Genomic DNA, 17,546 nt, shown 5'->3' on the forward strand with positions numbered 1-17,546 from the left:
TTCAGCGCTTTTATTGTTTCTGCTTGTAACCTCGAACAGAGAAACCTAGTACTGACTCACAGAAACGCCCTGGAGTTTCTGTGTTTCTGGGATTTAAGAGGGATGTACTGTATGAAGACAGTAAAGGGAGTTTTTTTTTCCCGCTGTAGAGTATGAAGGCGGTTTGATGAGTCTGGAGGGAGGAGACGCGCATTCCGCACGGGGAGCACAGAACAACGAGTTTCACCTGCAGCTCACCGAGTCCTGTCCTATATAACCGCTGAGCCTGGGACACACTGAGTCTCTAACCAGTGTTCGAGATGTAAAGGGTTAAACCCAGAAGTCGAGAGTGGAGTTTTTGTATAAGTGTAAGATTAAGGGAATAGGGTTTTGGTGGGTTTGGTGCACAGCAGAGGTTTCGGTTTAGGTTTAGTTTGCTTTTGACACATTTGTAACGGCCATTGCGGCCTGTAGGGTCGGCATGCACCGTTACATTTGTTCACTTTTGGTGTATAAGGGTGGTGAGGGTTTGGCTCACTCGGGTGATATTTCACGGTTGGACTTTTCAAGGAAGGTGTTAGAGAAAGGATTAAGGCATTAGATGTCAAATGCTTAATCACTTTGCTGAAGGGAATTGGTTTTGACATTAGTTTCAATCGGCGAAGTTACTGGAACAATTTTGGATAAAAATAGAGTAGAAAAAAAGATGTGGGCCTGATTAGAATGTTTGAATGGCAGAAGCTGATGGATCTTTGTAATGTGGTGTGAGCCTGGTCAGTACCTGGATGGGAGACCTCCTGGGAAAAACCAAGGTTGCTGCTGGAAGAGGTGTTAGTGGGGCCAGCAGGGGGCACTCACCCTGTGGTCTGTGTGGGTCCTAATGCCCCAGTATAGTGACGGGGACACTGGACTGTAAACAGGCGCCGTCCTTCGGATGAGATGTAAAACCGAGGTCCTGACTCGCTGTGGTCATTAAAAATCCCAGGGCGTTTCTCGAAAAGAGTAGGGGTGTAACCCCGGTGTCCTGGCCAAATTTCCAATTGGCCCTCACCAATCATGGCCTCCTAATAATCCCCCCCTATGAATTGGCTACATTACTCTGCTTTCCTCCCCACTGATAGCTGATGTGTGGTGAGCGTTCTGGCGCACTATGGCTGCCGTCGCATCATCCAGGTGGATGCTGCACATTGGTGGTGGTGGAGGGGAGTCCCCATTACCTGTAAAGCGCTTTGAGTGGAGTGTCCAGAAAAGCACTGTATAAGTGTAAGCAATTATTATTAATTAATAGGACTGTGATTGTTCGCATGTTTAATGAGATGGTGATGAAGGAAGATGTTTTGACATGGTTGTCTAAGTATTGTTTAGTGAAAGGTGAGCTTCAGAAAGTCTTAGATGATGATGGCATCTGGAACTGTGCATGGAGAGTACCTGTTTCATTGCATGAAGACAAAAAATGGTTATGGTGGATTTAAACACATTCCTTCTTTGATTGGATTAGGTGAAAATAGAGGCCTTGTGTTCTACCAACGGCAGCCAAAACCGTGCAGGAGATGTGGGGAGCTGGGTCACTTTGTGGATGCCTGTACAAAGGTGGTGTGTGTTAAGTGCAAGGAAATTGGACATGCATATACTGAATGTACAAGTGTGAGGAAATGTAATCTCTGTGAGTGTGAAGGTCATGTGTTTAAAGACTGTCCAAATTCCTTTGCAAATAGAACAAAACTGGGAAGACCATTGCTCTTCCAATAGCCTGCCACCTGTGGAGACTGAAAGTGCTCAAATGAAATGTACAGAACAGAGGGTGCAGTCTAAAAGAGACATTGGATTTAGAAAATGATTTAACTCCGAGCAGAAGAGTGAGGGAAGATCATTTTCCGAGTCCTCAGGTAGGTTCTCCCATGGGTTTAGATGTCTCTAATATATGTGATCTTACTGACCAAGCTTTAGAACCAAAGACTCAAGGAGGGCAGGTGGTGAAATATCCTATGGATTGTGGGGGTGGTGGAGGAGGAGACAATTAAAGCAAAAGGGGGGGGAGGCCTGTTGGGTAGGTGTCACCTACTGAATGATTGTAGCCAGAGCTTTTATTCTCCCCTGGTCCTACTTTAAGTTTGGCTCTTAATATTGTGTCAATAAATGTGAGAAGCATTCGCTCCAAGTTAAGGGCAAGGACTATACTATCATTTGTGAGGAAGGTAAATGCTGATATTGTGTTGTTACAGGAGTGTGGGTTACCCTTTAAAAACTGCTATAAGGATATGGAAGAACTGTGGACATTGGGCCCATCAATCTGGAGTGGGTCCAAAGAAAATAAATCTGACGGTATAGCTGTTCTAATTTAAAATAAGATGGTAGAGGTACGTCAGCACCCTGTAATGAAACCAGGGAGAGCACTGGTGGTGTATCTGGGTTTCATGAATGTCTAATTTAAACTCTTAAATATATATTGTCTGAGTTGCTCACATGACAGATATGTCCTAATTCAGGAACTGAGTATATTGATTGGGATGGGATTTTAATTATCTTTTAGAAAGAGAAGGCAGAATGAGGGGCGAGAGATGGGTCCAATTTGATAAATCATCAATATTATTGCAAACATTATGTAAAGATTTTAAACTGAAAGATGGCTTCAAACTTCATAGTCAGGGGAGGGCAGGTTTCACATGGCACTAGTCTAATGGGACCCAAGCCTCACGCATTTTGTTTTGATACGTGATTTTACTTGCAAGACCACAGGCCTAACCCCTGTTTTTTTTTCTCTGACCATTGTCTGCTGTCATGTACAATTTTTATTGTGTGGAAGCTCGATATTTTGCTTCTGGAAGGTGAGGAAGTGACACACAGGTTCAGGGAAAGATATAAGGAATGGCAGTCTTTGTATGACCTGTTTGGCACAAGAGCACAGTGGCTGACCCGCTCTGACCCCCAGCTTCTCTCCCTGTCTGTGTGTCTCATGGAGTTAGAAAGACTACAAGCTGTGCAAACTTCCAAATCTGTAACATCATTTCAAGGGTGTATGATAGATCGTTCACAAGATCAAATGGCTATTTATTATTGTAAGAACTGTAGTTCACTACTGTTCTTTTGACTCTTGAGCTTGCATTATACAGCCGTTGAGTGCATTTTGAACCTAAGAGATATCCAACTGATTCAACCTGTCTGATGAATGTTAAATGGGTTGTGACTTTTGGCAAAGCTTTTTGCAACATTATTTGTTTCATGAATACCATTCATCTCTATAACAATTTTCCTGTACCCTGAACATATGTTTTAAATTGCTTGATCCCATTTGGTGCAACCTTTCCGTTGTACTCTTAATGTGTTGTTTGCATTAGGAGTGTGTTAAATAAGCAGAAAAGAAGCCCGTTTCTTCTACTGCTTCTGATCTTATATAGTGGTCAGAATCTCTCATCCAAAAGCTGATGAGTGGGAGGGGGGGGGAAATTAGTGCAATTAAATTAGATCAATTAAAGGACAACAACCAGAAACACTGGTTCTCACACTGAACACATTCTCCTTCAATAATCTTTTTTACCAACAGGTGAGTGGAGTTGCCATGGGCACCAGAATGGGACCCAGCTATGCCAATATCTTTGTTGGCTGGGTAGAAGAACGCTTCTTCGCTTCCTACACTGGCTATGTCCCTGACCTCTACAAGCGATATATTGATGACTGCGTCAGTGCCGCCACATGCTCCAACAATCAACTTAAGTGCTTCCTGCACCATTTCACCAACTTCCACCTGTCCCTCGAATATATAATTAACATATCTTCCACTACTCTTCCGTTTCTGGACATCAACTTCTCCATCAACTACCCCAGACTCTCCACTTCTGTTTATTACAAACCCACGGATTCACACAGCTATCTCTTGTATAGCTCATTTCACCCCAAACATACTAAAAATTCTCTCCCTTTTTCACAGTTCCTTCGGCTACAACAAATATGCAGTGACGACGTCGACTCCCAGAACCAAACCCTCAAAATGTACTCCTTTTTCATCAACAGAGGATACCCCAGCAGTGTTATTGACAGGGCCCTTGCCCGAGCCAAAAACACCCCTCGGACCATCAACCCAATCAGGAACTCCCACCGTAACAACCGCATTCCTTTGGTGCTTCCCTAACACACTTCCTATATGCAGGACTGTTAACGACAACTTTTCCATCCTACAGGATGATCCCTCCATTGGGGCCCTCTTTTCTGACCGCCCCATCATCTCATATCGCCAATCACCTAATCTGCGCAACCTTCGTGTTCACACCTCCCTTGACCGCTCTCAGCAACCATCCACACCAGGTATTTTCCCCTGCAACAGAGCTCGCTGTATCGCCTGCAAGTACACATCCAACACCACACTCATTCAAGGCCCCTCAGGACAATTCTGGATCACCCAGATGGCATCTTGTACCTCCAGCAACCTTATTTACTGTATCTCTTGCAGTAAATGCCCAGTTTCTCTCTATATTGGAGAAACAGGAAGGAGACTTGGAGACCGCTTCAGAGAACATGTCAGGGCTGTGAAGATTGAAGATCTCTCCAAAAACCATTGTTTCTCATTTCACCTCTGATGGCCATGACCACTCTAATCTCTCCGTCTGTGTTCTCAAAGATGGTTTTCTGAACTCATACATTAGAAAGACTACCGAAACCAAACTTATCCTGCAGCTAGGATCACACCTTCCCCCTTCTCTAAACAACAGACTACTATTCTACTAAGTTTTTCTCCATTCATTGGAAGTTTCATTTCACACCTCTCAACACCTTTTCTGACTTCACACCTCTTGATTGGCCTCTCTTTCTGTCCCCTGCTCCCGCCTCTCACCCCTCCTCCCTCCCAGCCTTTGTTCTCCCACTACATTACCTTTGCCTACTGCCTTCTCTCTCTCACACCTGAAGAAGGCTCCATGGCCGAAACATTGTTTTCTCTCTTCTTTTTTTCAGCATGGAATAAACCTATTACTTGTTCCTTAACAACCGGAAACAATATCTTCGGTCTTTCCAGAGCTGTAAGTAGTCATTCCAAGTTTATTAACTTGTCTCTGTGCTTGTATGTACTCTTCCATAGCCACTGATGTTATTTACAACAGCTATTTTAAAAAAGTAAATTTGCATTCTTTTGGACTTCTTTCTAAAGAATTGGCACATTTGGCAGAGCGGTGGCTCTGTGGCTAAGGATCTGCACCTGTGGCTGGAAGGTTGCTGGTTTACATCCCACGGTCGGCAGAGGAATCCTACTCCATTGGGCTCCTGAACAAGGCCCTTAACCCCAACTGCTCCAGGGGTGCCGTATAAATGGCTGACCCTGCGCTCTGACCCCCAGCTACTCTCCCTGTATGTGTATCTCAAGGAGAGCAAGCTGGGGTATGCAAAATAGGAATTCCTAATGCAAGAAATTGTATATGGTCAATACAGTGATCATATCTTATTGGCACATGGTAATCTCCAAGGAACAAGTAATAGGTTTATTCCATGCTGAAAAGAGAAGAAGAAAACACAATGTTTTGACCATGGAGACTTCTTCAGTTATGATTTGATTTTTTACAATCATACCCACACAAACTTTGGAATTTTTAAAAATCTTGCAAACACAACCCAGATATGTTGACTTTTAAAAAACAAAAACAATTTGGGGGTATTGGGGGAAACACATACTTCTTTTCTAGTTTTTTTTATGTGGCTTTGACTGTCAGAAATCCTCAGTGAAAAGGTATGCAGATCCTATGCAGATGCAGGAGCAAGTAGTTATTGAGACAGGTGAACAATCCAGAACGTCAGGTGAGATTGTTAGGTGAAAGGTAGATTGAAATACTTGAAGTACAGAGAGAAGCAAACAATCCAAATCGGAAGGTGAGGTCTAAGGTCCAGAGGCAAAAGGGAGTTCAGTAACCAGTAAGCGAGATTCAGAGTAAACGCGAGGTAGAGCTCTCAAAGAGAAGACTCAATACCGAGTAGCGGGAAGCGGGTTTGGATGGTTAAAAGAGTGCTGCTTGCCGCACAGTAGAGCATGTGCTGGTGGATTAACACATGTTATTATTAACCCGCTGCTGGTACTGGTTAGTTATTTTGTGAGTTGATCTCCCCGGGCTGGTGGTCGTGACATTGACAGAATGCTGTTTTGTGATTGATGCTATATCAAAATATAGGGTCCCTCAAAAATTAAACACAGAAATAAAAACATTTAATGGACTTGTACATCTGTTGGGTATTGAATTTCAATTATGTTTCCACTTCATTCAGATGTGTTCCCTATTTTTCAGATTGTTGGCAATGCCACATGTTAAAGGAGGACAGAGAAGTAGGAGGCCAGAGCTGTGGTCAAGGGCTGGTGGAGTAGGGAGTGAGATCAAAGAATTTCTGAAGTTTTCTAAGATAGAAAAAAAAATTAGGTGGCATGACAATACAGTATGTGGTCAACACTGTCAAACAGAGTCCTTGGAGAGGATTACTCCAGCAACAGGAAATGGTTATCAGTGATTTGGCATGAAGATAGAAAAAAAGTAAGAATCCAAGTGCTTAGGGCGCAGAAGGGGGTGAGTATTGGTAAGGATTCAAAACCAGATGACAGTACACAATCTATAGTCCATATTTCAAGTCAAAGTGAGGGACATAGTTTGGAAGGCAACACAGAGCTCAGAAGTTCATCAGAAGATACAGAAGATGCATGGGCTCACACGGCAGCACAGACAGTGGTGACATGTTTGAAGGAGAAAAAATCTGTGTAGAATCAGAAAAAAATCCTGAAGAGCACAGTGAATATTCCCAGGGGGCAAGCTCGTCTGGGACGTCACCTCAGGATAAAAGGGGATTAAGAAAGATTATGTCTGTGCCTAAAACTTTCCAAGTATGTTTAAAGGCTGAACAATGGAGAAAAATAGCACCTCTAAAAGGTACATCTAAACTAAGACGACCATGGACCCAGATCTTATATAACGAGTTCAGGAAGATAAATCCTTGTTGCCCAATAGCCTTCAAATACCAATACATCAGGAAAGAGAACAGCAGAAAAAAAAAAACTTTCTGATGATAAAAGCAGTCTGTACCTTCAGGTCCTGCAATGTAAAATACATTATGACAACAAGACAAACCAATGGGCAATGATGACATCACAATTGATGTTGTACGAGCAGGGCAAATACAGCACAGTAAAAGGGAAACAAAATTTCGACAAGCACGTCAGCCTTATCGTCGAAAGATTGCCCGTGCCCTCACAAAAGGAATCAGCAATGTGTACTACAGGAACCTGAGCAGAACACCGCTTGCTGAAATTGCAGCAGGCAATTTATCTAAACCACTAACACAGAATGTCCTGAAAGTCATTTCATCAGAGTTCAGGAACAGTAAACGCATTCACTATGATCCAGTGTTTGAATTACATATGGCACAAAAATATATGAAAGCATGCGACTTCGACATTGTCCATTTCCCAGGATATATACAGATTTTGCAGTTAGACACATTTGCTGCCTATCTTTACACAGAACAGAGTATGTGAATTCTTATTGCCCATCTAAAGATGAAGGAGAAAGTCAGCCTTTACCTGGATGCAACAGGAGGGGTAGTCAGAAAAATTCCATCGGAGAACAAAAGAATTTTGTACTACAGTCTTACGTTACCTGGAGGTGGAAAAAGAAAGCCTCCATTACCAGTGTCTGAAATGTTGACAACTGACCACACCATTGTCAGTATAGAACGTTGGCTACGGAAATTCATGTTTGACATCTCAACATGTACTACCAAGAGAGTGCAGCATGTAGAAACTGACTACAGCTGGGCCCTGATTCACAGTGTTCTTTTTGCCTTCAATGGGGACACCATCCATGCATACTTAAATCGTGCAATGAAAGTCTGCCAAGGCAAACTTAAGTACACAGAACTTCAGATGTTCACTGTTCTGCACCTTTGCTCTGCCCATGTCATAAAGGCTGTCTCTCAAGCAATTAGTAAAAAAACAACAGACAAAGGACTGCGAGACTTTGCAACATTTGCCTTTGCCATCCTGCAAAACAGCACAACTTTGAGTGTCGCCAGAAATGTTTTCAAACACATGTGTATTGTACTCTCAAGCAGGAGGTTCACAAATGAAGTCCAATCTAGTGTCTGCCTCCTTAACGCTTACATTTCTCAAACAACCACACCAGACCAGATGGAAAAGGAAGCAGAAGTCAAAGACACAGATGAGGTACTGTACCCAAAAATGAGAGGCAGCCTGGGCCGCTCTCCTTTCGCTGTGGAGTTCAAAGGTATTTATGAAGACAGCATATCAGCTCAAGGACATGATGACTATGGGACACAACACAATGTGAACCCCTATTTCTGTGAAGACATAATAAGATTTCTGTTGCAAAGATACATGGCACTATTTCCACTGTGGAGTGGAATTTTGTTGGGTGACCTGGCAAGATATGCTTCAGACAGCAAAAAAGACATATCAATGTCAGAGGTAGCACAAACAAGAGCCACTAATTGTCATGTTGAGACCTGGTTTGGCATTGTCAAGCATTCAATACTTCAGCACAGGAGGAAACTGAGGCCAGCAGAGTTTATTACGATAATGAGACAATCCCTCCAAGGCCGGTACAGAGAACATATAATCCAAAATGCTCTCCCCAAAAAGGTTTTGACGGCTCCATTGATCACCACTAAGACACGTCATGAACATGCACAGGAACAATGGGCAAAGAGAGCACCAGGTGTAGGCAAAGAAACAAAAAATAAATTCTACAGCGCACCACAGAAAATTCCAATCCCCAAAAAAATGAGAACACAGGAAAAAAAAGTTAGCAATAGAAATATTGAAACAAATGAAAAATCGCCAGATGACAGCAACGGCCTGCAAGTACAGCAGGGGAAAGCAGGAACCACAGAATATAAAGAATGGCAGCACAAAGAAGAAAGGAAAGTGTCACCCAAGCAAGCTGCCGTGGGCATGGCTGAAGTGATCACACCACACTGTGATGCACGCCCCATCTCAAAACTTATAAAAGAGAAAACAGATTTCAAAAAGAAGGTAGGATTTGTATTTCAAATATTTCTCTGTGTGGACATTCACTTCTTTTTCAGAGCTTATGAATGTCATCTTCTACTACTGTAGGTGTTCTTTGTCGTTTCTCTCTAACTTGTTATACTTGTTGACATACTTGTGTTATACTTGTGGTGTGTAATCTCAATTTTCATTATGTTAGGTCCAGTGATCTCTTGTGTATGCTTTTGGCTTGGTAAATCTTTTTTAGGTACACGCCCTTTGGAACATCAATCCGAGTGAATTAGTGGTTGCAGTTTTGCCATCCATGCACAGTGCAGACACATATATTCTCAGACACTCGGAGTTTGTGTCTCTGAAACCAGATGAGTGGCTCATAGGCGAGGTAAGATGAAAGTGTTTGATTGCATGCATTTGTTAAGGTTTCTGAGCTTTTGTGTAATCAAATGTGTGTGAGTGCGTGAAATCACATCTTCTTCAATTGTGTTTGCTTTTTCCATAAGACCATTGAGTGTTACTTTCAAGTAGCGAAAGAATCCATGGACTTGGGGAAGAAGGTTTTCCTAATGAACCACTACACAACTGGTGTAATCATGAGTGGGAATAGAGAGCGCATGGCTAGACAACGTTTGTCCAAGGTAAGGACATCAAACACAAATGTTGATGGATTACATTAGTGAGGGGGCAAACATGGTTTTTCACTAACTGATGATTGTTTTATCAATAGAGAAACAAGGAGAGCTACAAGCAATCAAAACAGGTCACAACTGTGCCCATGGTGCTGCCTAAAGAAACTACCTTTATAGTCAGAAATCAAAATTCAAAGGTAGCACACCATCCCTGTGAGGCAGCCTGTTGTACTAATCTTGTCATTCTTTTCATTACAGGTCAACTTTGAAAACTATGAAGCCATTATTAGCTTTTTTAACACTGGTGTCCACTGGAAATTGTTGGTAAGTGTGGTGCAGGTAATCCAAAACAGCGTAGGTTTATAATTACACCTGGAACCATTACAGTTCAAGTGATTATCCTTGTTGCATCTAAAAAAATTACAAAGTCACAATGTATGTGTTCCTCTCCTGTTAAAAAAGGTGGACATTGATAGTGAGTGTCCAAGGCAATGGTGACAGTGCACTTTTCCTAAATTATTATTGTGAATACTGCTGTGTAATGAACAGACAACCAAACAAGTCAAAGTGTCATGTAGGAAAAAAAGTACTGTTAGGTCATTTCCTGACTGTCTTTGCCGAGGTTTGCAAAATATTAAATGTTAAATAATATATAAATATAAATATTATATATATAAAATATTCAAATATTAAAAACCTTTGTTTAAACAACATAAAACTCCTGAAACTGCCTGTGTGTCTGGCCCCACATTAAATGCAACTTCATGTCTGATGATGGGCCCTTTGTTTCTTGCAGTATCTGTATGCTCCATCCCAGAAAGTCTTTGTGGTCGACCCTATGGGGAGTGATGAGATGGGAGACTCCACTGCAGCGGCAAAAAGGTTCAGGTAAGAAATCAAGCATTAGTTTCGTGGTGAAATTCTGCAGGGGCACACATACATTTCAGGTTCAAGTTCAGCATGACAAATATTTCCTCATTTATCAATAACCTATTGTTTTGATTCACAGGGACTTTTTTAAGATGCGCAGGAATGTCCTAGGAAAAGAAGACTGGTTGAATATCAACTGGCACCCAAGCGTGATTGGTCACACCAGGCAAGCAGATGCCTCAAGCTGTGGGGTCTTTGTGATGCAGGTCAGCATAACCTTTCCACGCCGAAATTTTGGACTTAAAACTATTGTATGAGAGATTTTTAGGGAAATAATTGAAACAAACTTTTGTCTGTTAGATGGGCGCAGACATCATTAACAATTTCCCGGATATTCCAACATATATCGAAATAAACAGCAGTGCCAAAGAAATGAGAAAGTTGCGGGAAGACCTGTCAATCAGAATTCTTGAGGCTTCAGGTATTGTACCATTTGATCCTCATTGCCTACGTTTCTTGGTGTATATTATTTTCCTGAAGCATGTTCTCTCTCTGTAACAAGTCTGGATGAAAAAGATTCTCAATTTATTTATATGCAGAACTCATTTGGGTATTCTTTTTGTACTATATAACACAGTGATGAAAAGTTAATTAAATCACATTTCACACAGTTAAAATTCAATGACACTTTGGCCTTCGTCGTGGTTGACACAACCATTGTCTGGGAAAAGTGTGGGTCTAAATTGCCCATAGTGAAGCAAAGCAAACTGAAACATGATAGCTGTGTTATCATGTGCCCCCTTAAAATCATAGCAACACACGCTGATGCAAAAAAGGGTAACAGGTGTTGACAGGAGTATTCTGAGACATGACAATGTGCGGTTTAAGAAGCAGTAGAACACCTAATCAGGAAAGTGCATACGAAAAGGTCTCTATCAAACTGTCTTCAATTATGCAACAATGATCTGTAGATAACATTGGAAAAATCAGTCTATTTGGCATGTTTATTATAGCTCCTCTCCAGGACATGTGCCTGATGTGTGGAGAAACACCAGTGCGGCAGACAAACTGGGTAAGTGAACATCATCTCTATCTGTATGTGTAATGTATGCACATAATAACAAAACATGCCAGTGAAATGTGATAGCTGAACTGATATAAGGTTTACTGTCCGTGTAGATTCAGTGTGACAGTTGTGAAAACTGGTTCCATGAATTGTGCATCTCAAAAGAAGAGTATGAAAGCGCAAAGAATGAAGTAACATGGATATGTACATTTTGCCAACCCCAGTTTGGTGAGTATGCTCTGCATGCAAACTATCACTATGAAAGGGTTTTTTAAGCAGGACATGTAGTTTTAGATTCAGCAGAAACATACAGTAGGATGACATATTTCAGTGGACGTTATAATTGTTTGTTATTGTTAAGAAGTTTGGATTGCAGGCTTGTCTTCTGGCATTAATGGTTCTATAAATTAGAGATAACTTTTCAAAAAACACACCAAAGAAGGCACACATAAAAGATTACTGATAATCTGTGCAATTTATTACATGACACAGGCATCTCAAAGATAGAATTACTGTGTCAGATTAATGATTAGACATGGATGCATCAAATCACTTACTAGGTTTCTTTCCAATAGTATAGAAACAAAGACACAACCATGAACACCTAAAAGAGCTTGCCATTTAGCACAGAAACAATATAACGTCTTGCTGTAAAAACACAAAGTAAGAAAAAAGGAGTTTGATTAAGAGAGATCTGGCAAATTGTGCAAATACCTAGATCTTGATTTGTGACCCATTTATACTCCTTGGATCCTTTGCAGTTCGTAACCCTTCTTACGGTTTTATATTTCAGGCACTGTTGATGAGTGAGCATCCACCCCCTACTCCCGAGCATTACATAAAAGACATGCTGGAAACTCAAGAAGACTGTCAACGTGTTCTCAGCAGAATTCACCTCCAAAAGACACGTAAGTACAAGTTTCAATATCCCCCCAAAAATTTTATCTTGGGTAAGAGTAAACTTTCGTACACTTTGCCAAACAATAATGAAAAACACTAGAACACAAAATCACTAGAAACCATTTGTTATCTATTGCCAGAAACCAAACAAAGTCTGTATGAAAACAGTAAAAAAGTTAATCATGACACAACACAGTCCCTTTTAAATATGATCACTACACACTGTTAACATCACTGTAGTAGTGCAAAGAAATGTAAAACGACAGTATGTCACCATGACATGATTTATGTGAAAGATTTCCAGATAAAATTGTATCCATCCTAGTAAGATAGATTAATCAAGAAATTCCACTCCGTTGTGAGAAAGATCAAAGAAAAATGGCTTCTATCAAATAGAAGTGTATCTAGGGTGATTCCTTTTTATTAGGTTTCCAAAACAGTACTCTATCTACCTTCAGACAGGGCACAGTGCTAAAAGGATTCTAACCGGAACAATAAAACACAATTGCATCATCGAAGTCCGAACCCCACTGGCTTTCAATATCGTACCATGTACATCTCCAGGAGTGGAGACTCATGAAAAAGAACAGCCTAGACACCAAAGTGATACTTTTCTTACAGTAAGGTTAAGGTAGTTGTAGGATGCTGTCTAGATCAATGAACAGATTATGTTAACAATAGCAAGCACGTAGCAGAGCATTTAGGCACACAGCCCCTAAATTGTGGAAATATATGTCAGACCTTTTTAAGGATGCCCCATACCTACAAGCATATTTAACAATGCTGTAGTCTTCTACATCGTCTCTGTAGTCTTCTTTATCCCAAGTGATCTAATTCTTTAGGAGGTGCAGAAACATAGATATCAAGTGGGTAAGTAGACAACCACGTTGCAATTGTTTTTTCTGTGTCTAACCCTTTTTTTTTCTCCACACCATGCCTGCCACTGTTCTCTCTTCGGTGCCTTTGGTTGATATTGAGCTCCGTCCCCCATGACAAGGGATCCTCCTGGATTTCTGAAGCAAGGAACCCAGCCTACAAAACTCAAGATCCTGTACTGCTCAACCCAGTGGATGGGACACACTCAACATTAACATCTAGTCTCACATAATATATGAAATAGAATTCACCGTGTCAATCTGCATGGTTGTGCATGTGAACTGTTTCTAGTAACTATTTGTCATACACAACCAGGACCTGGAGGGGAGGTCAACCATCAGGCCTTGGACCCCCAGAGATTTTTTTTCTCCTTTGGAGTTTTTTGTTTTTCTCTCCTTCGTGCCTGATGGTTACACAGTCACATCATCAAGACTGAATACCACACCTTCATTGTGATTACAGATATAGCTTATTTAAAATGTGAAATTAGGAAAAAACTAAACGAAACATGGGAAATAAAAAGAATGTAAAATCTAAAATTTTCAGATGTTGTGATGAAGCTTTTGACTCATGAATAGCACCCCCCTATCCCAGTGTATTACCTGTAGTGTTATCTTCAGAAACTCATTACAAAATAAAGAAAGGAGCCACAGCCACAGTAAGGTTGTATGAGGTTTGGGGGCCTGTCTGGTGTGTAAAACACTTGGTTTCAGCAGAGTGGGTGCTGTATTTGAAATGCTATTGAGCCATGAAGACGACCCACCTGTCCCAGTGTATTACCTGTAGTGTAATCTTCAGAAACTCATTACAAAATAAAGAAAGGAGCCACAGCCACAGTAAGGTTGTATGAGGTCCGGGGGCCTGTCTGGTGTGTAAAACACTTGGTTTCAGCAGAGTGGGTGCTGTATTTGAAATGCTATTGAGCCATGAAGACGACCCACCTGTCCCAGTGTATTACCTGTAGTGTAATCTTCAGAAACTCATTACAAAATAAAGAAAGGAGCCACAGCCACAGTAAGGTTGTATGAGGTTTGGGGGCCTGTCTGGTGTGTAAACCACTTAGTTTCAGCAGAGTGGGTGCTGTATTTGAAATGCTATTGAGCCATGAAGACGACCCACCCGTCCCAGTGTATTACCTGTAGTGTAATCTTCAGAAAATCATAAAAAATTAAAGAAAGGGGCCACAGCTACAGTAAGGTTGTATGAGGTTTGGGGGCCTGTCTGGTGTGTAAAACACTTGGTTTCAGCAGAGTGGGTGCTGTATTTGAAATGCTATTGAGCCATGAAGACGACCCACCTGTCCCAGTGTATTACCTGTAGTGTTATCTTCAGAAACTCATTACAAAATAAAGACAGGGGCCACAGCCGCAGTAAGGTTGTATGAGGTTTGGGGGCCTGTCTGGTGTGTAAAACACTTGGTTTCAGCAGAGTGGGTGCTGTATTTGAAATGCTATTGAGCCATGAAGACGACCCACCCGTCCCAGTGTATTACCTGTAGTGTAATCTTCAGAAAATCATAAAAAATTAAAGAAAGGGGCCACAGCTACAGTAAGGTTGTATGAGGTTTGGGGGCCTGTCTGGTGTGTAAAACACTTGGTTTCAGCAGAGTGGGTGCTGTATTTGAAATGCTATTGAGCCATGAAGACGACCCACCTGTCCCAGTGTATTACCTGTAGTGTAATCTTCAGAAAATCATAAAAAATTAAAGAAAGGGGCCACAGCTACAGTAAGGTTGTATGAGGTTTGGGGGCCTGTCTGGTGTGTAAAACACTTGGTTTCAGCAGAGTGGGTGCTGTATTTGAAATGCTATTGAGCCATGAAGACGACCCACCTGTCCCAGTGTATTACCTGTAGTGTTATCTTCAGAAACTCATTACAAAATAAAGACAGGGGCCACAGCCACAGTAAGGTTGTATGAGGTTTGGGGGCCTGTCTGGTGTGTAAACCACTTAGTTTCAGCAGAGTGGGTGCTGTATTTGAAATGCTATTGAGCCATGAAGACGACCCACCCGTCCCAGTGTATTACCTGTAGTGTAATCTTCAGAAAATCATAAAAAATTAAAGAAAGGGGCCACAGCTACAGTAAGGTTGTATGAGGTTTGGGGGCCTGTCTGGTGTGTAAAACACTTGGTTTCAGCAGAGTGGGTGCTGTATTTGAAATGCTATTGAGCCATGAAGACGACCCACCCGTCCCAGTGTATTACCTGTAGTGTTATCTTCAGAAACTCATTACAAAATAAAGACAGGGGCCACAGCCACAGTAAGGTTGTATGAGGTTTGGGGGCCTGTCTGGTGTGTAAAACACTTAGTTTCAGCAGAGTGGGTGCTGTATTTGAAATGCTATTGAGCCATGAAGACGACCCACCCGTCCCAGTGTATTACCTGTAGTGTAATCTTCAGAAAATCATAAAAAATTAAAGAAAGGGGCCACAGCTACAGTAAGGTTGTATGAGGTTTGGGGGCCTGTCTGGTGTGTAAAACACTTGGTTTCAGCAGAGTGGGTGCTGTATTTGAAATGCTATTGAGCCATGAAGACGACCCACCTGTCCCAGTGTATTACCTGTAGTGTTATCTTCAGAAACTCATGACAAAATAAAGACAGGGGCCACAGCCACATTAAGGTTGTATGAGGTTCGGGGGCCTGTCTGGTGTGTAAAACACTTGGTTTCAGCAGTGTGGGTGCTGTATTTGCAATGCTATTGAGCCATGAAGACAACCCACCCATCCCACCTGTAGTGTTATCTTCAGAAAATCATAAAAAAATAAAGGTTCCATAACCCAAAACAAAGCTGGGAATAGTCAGATGACCTGCTTAGTGTGCAAAACACTCACCTGCAGCATTGTGGGTGCTGTGGTTTAAATGCTATTGGTTTGTGAACAGAATACCCCTATCCCAGTGCATTGTGCCACATTAAATAAAAGCAAGAGAAAAAGAGATTCAGAACACAAAGCTGTGTCAGTGTTCTGTGTAAAAAGTCGGTATGAACATCATGGGAGCTGTTTTTAATAAGCTGCTGAGTAAAGAATATTTTTATCTTCCTGCTGTCAGTAGTATTGTGAATATAGTTGACCCTTACCTGAATGAAAACAGGACGTAAAGGAAGGGTTTCAGAAATCAAACAAAGCTTTATTCCCGTGCTTACAGTCTGGGTAATTGGAGACTGCGCTGTTCTGCTTCCTATGGTCATATACCGGTTTTTCGCACGAAGCCGTATTGAACAGTATTTCTCGCGTTGTGAACGTGTGCACACAGCGGTCCCCCGGGTTCCAGTTCGTGCGTAATTACGCATCGATGAAAAACCGGAGGTTTTAAAAAAGATAATTAGCTCACTGATAGTTTGATATAAAGGGTGTGGAAATATCCACAAGTCGTGGTCTTTAAAATGCATTTGGTTTGACAGCATTCTGTGCTTCCATCGCGAAGATATGGACAAAAGAATATGCGTGCTTGGTCAAAAAAATGTCATAAAAACGACAAAGTAAAGGCTGAGAAAGCATCCACAATGTATTTTATACACAAAACAAGCATTCTCGCAACTCTAAGAGGTTTCGTGAAAGCGCTACAGGCGTGCCAAAATCGTTTTCGAACTTCGAGCTAACTTTACCCCGGTGCTCTCTCCAACCCCCGGCATCGTGTCCCGACCCAGCATGCTGGAAGCCGACGCGTGCTGTGATCCCTTTACGGAGCAGAAATGACAACCGAGGAGCCGAGAGATCATGTCAGCATTTCGCGTCTGAACGGAAAACACAAACGACCAACTCGGAATGACTTGCCTTTGACGCTTTTCAAAGTGTTCTTTGTGCACGACGACTGCGCCGCCTAGCAGATACAAAGGGGTTGTACAACTTTGAACTAGCAAATGGAAGAGGGCTAAGCCCCCTCTCTTTTAGCCCAGGTTCGATCTGTCTCCCAGAATCACCAGGGCGCACACACACACACACCCGTGCCGTTGAAGTGCTCTGCTTCATTTCTAAGGGCAACTCAACATTCACTCCTACCCCGAGTGCAGAAAAGACAGCATCCACAGCAACAACAGCTCAGGTCTCTGCACAGGAGCTAAGCTGCCCTCATCTCCTCTGCTCTTCGGCTCCTGCGGAGTGGAGTCCTGCCTGGAGCCGTGTTTGCAGGCGGCGGCTCCCCGCGCCCTGTCTGGGCGTCGTGTCCAAGAGCTCCTGGGAGGAAGAGCGAGCCCTCCCACTCGGGGGCTTTTCCACGGTCTGTGTGAGGAGGGGCGGGTGTGTC

At 42.2% G+C, this 17,546-nt stretch overlaps 2 long non-coding RNA genes across 2 annotated transcripts; both read left to right on the forward strand.

Annotated features, from left to right (window-relative positions):
* The first annotated feature begins 9,161 nt into the window (after positions 1–9,161).
* Positions 9,162–10,474, forward strand: LOC138243475 (uncharacterized). Its single transcript, XR_011192140.1, has 4 exons — positions 9,162–9,347; positions 9,466–9,600; positions 9,850–9,915; positions 10,388–10,474. It is a non-coding gene; the product is annotated as an uncharacterized lncRNA (long non-coding RNA).
* Positions 10,475–10,635: 161 nt separating this feature from the next.
* On the forward strand, positions 10,636–13,730 carry LOC138242736 (uncharacterized). Its single transcript, XR_011191692.1, has 5 exons — positions 10,636–10,727; positions 10,822–10,942; positions 11,475–11,533; positions 11,641–11,755; positions 12,321–13,730. It is a non-coding gene; the product is annotated as an uncharacterized lncRNA (long non-coding RNA).
* The last annotated feature ends 3,816 nt before the right edge of the window (positions 13,731–17,546 follow it).

This window comes from Lepisosteus oculatus, chromosome 14, assembly GCF_040954835.1.
Source record: "Lepisosteus oculatus isolate fLepOcu1 chromosome 14, fLepOcu1.hap2, whole genome shotgun sequence".
Classification (NCBI taxonomy): domain Eukaryota; kingdom Metazoa; phylum Chordata; class Actinopteri; order Semionotiformes; family Lepisosteidae; genus Lepisosteus; species Lepisosteus oculatus.